General features: G+C 46.1%; 1 protein-coding gene across 1 annotated transcript in view; it reads left to right on the forward strand.

Annotated features, from left to right (window-relative positions):
- DDX23 (DEAD-box helicase 23) overlaps positions 1-1,990 on the forward strand; it is a 22,087-nt gene that overhangs the window by 2,952 nt on the left and 17,145 nt on the right. The window lies entirely within an intron of this gene.

Here is a 1,990-nt window from a genome sequence, read left to right on the forward strand (position 1 = left end):
CAGGCAATCCACTCACCTCAGCCTCCCAAAGCGCAGGATTAAAGGCTGAGCCACCGAGCCCAGCTCACAAGTTTGTTTTCAACTGGCAAACATGCTAAGCCAGTTCCTGCTCCACTTTCTTTTCTTTTCTTTTTTTTTTTTGAGTTGGAGTCTCACTCTGTTGCCCAGACTGGAGTGCAGTGGCCACTCCCAGCCACCGCAGCCTCGACCTGCTGGGCTCTGGCGATCCTTCCATCTCAGCCTTCCAAGTAGCTGGAGCTACAGGTGCACGCTACCATGCCCGGCTAGTTTTTTTGATTTATTGTAGAGATGAGGTCTTGCCAAGTTGCCCAGGCGGGTCTCGAACCCGCGGGCTCAGGCAATCCACTCACCTCAGCCTCCCAAAGGCGTGGGATTACAGGCTGAGCCACTGAGCCTGGTTCTGCCCCACTTTCTTACTACTTATTGTCGCTTTTACCTAATAAAGTTTTTTTTTTCCCCCTGATTGTTGCATGGCTCTTGCTTTCCATCATTCAAGTCTCAGCTTAAATGTCAACTAAAACTGGCTGGGCTTGGTGGCTCACACCAGTAATCTCTGTACTTTGGAAGGTCAAGGCGGTAGGATCACTTGAGGCCAGGAGTTTGAGAGCAGCCTGGACAACATGAGACCTGTTCTCTAAGACAAACAAAAAACTTCCATAAGCCATCTCTCTCTTGTTCATATCTTTACCCATTATTTCACCTTGCTTTATTCTCTTAATTAGTACTCATTACTTTTTTTTTTTTTGTATTGGAATCTCACTCTTATCACCCAGGCTGGATTGCAATAGCACGCTTACGGCCACTGCAGCCTCCACCTGTTGGGCTTAGGCGATCCTTCCACCTCAGCCTTCCAAGTAGCTGGAAATATAGATGCACACTACCATGCCCAGATAGTTTTTTTTTTTTTGGTGATTTATTGTAGAGACAAGGTCTCACCAAGTTGCCCAGGCTGGTCTTGAACCCCCGGCTCAGCCAGTCCTCTCACCTCAACCTCCCAAAGTGCTGGGATTATAGGCTGAACCACTGCGCCTGGCCTGCTCATTACTATTTAAAAAATTCTCTGGTACGCTGAAATTTAAGCTTTATGAAACCAGAGACTTTGTTTTGTTTACTGCTATAGTTTCAGGACCTGCAACAATTTATGACACCTTGTAGGTGCTCAGTGAATGTTTGTTGAATGAATGAATGATGTCCAGGATTCCTTATAGAGAAAATACCCTTTCATCTGAATTGTTTTCTTAGGGTTATATGTTGAAGAGACATAAGTATTTCTGTGTGGTATGCATGATGTTCTGTTATGGAATAGTCATTTCTTTGGTAACTGGCTGGTAAAATGGGTTGATCCCATTTTTTGAAAGTGCTTCTTGTTTATTTCCTTGTCATCCCTTCTTAAGGAAATATGGCAGGAAATGGGATGGGAAAGGGGGATTGTAAGGTAAAGCTTAGGGAACCATTCCAGCCGAACCATTTGGGCATGTATCCCAAGTCTTTGGGATGATGATGTTGATGATAATGATGATGATGATGATGATGATGATGATGATAGTGGCAGGGTCGGGGCAAATTCAGACTTGCTGTCATTTTAGCTTCTGGATGAATTAATCCAAGGAGCAGTTGACAATGTGGCAGTAGTGTTTAGTGTCCCCCAGGTAGGAGGGAACACTATAAGTTCCTGCTAAAACCTTTCACGAGATGGGATAATGTAGACAGTCAAGCCTGTGAAAATTGCCAGGGACAGTGGCTCATGCCTGTAATCCCAACACTTTGGGAGGCAGAGGCAAGAGGATTGTCTGAGGCCAGGGGTTCGAGACTACCTTGGGCAACTTGGCAAGACCTCATCTCTATAATTAAAAGAAAAAAATTAAGCCGGGCTCAGTGGCTCAGCCTGTAACCGCCCGCCTTTGGGAGACTGAGGTGAGTGGATTGCCTGAGCCCACGGGTTCGAGACCCACCTGAGCAGCGAGACCTC

This window comes from Carlito syrichta, unplaced genomic scaffold (genome assembly GCF_000164805.1).
Source record: "Carlito syrichta isolate Samal-C Ts95f unplaced genomic scaffold, Tarsius_syrichta-2.0.1 Scaffold314050, whole genome shotgun sequence".
NCBI lineage: Eukaryota > Metazoa > Chordata > Mammalia > Primates > Tarsiidae > Carlito > Carlito syrichta.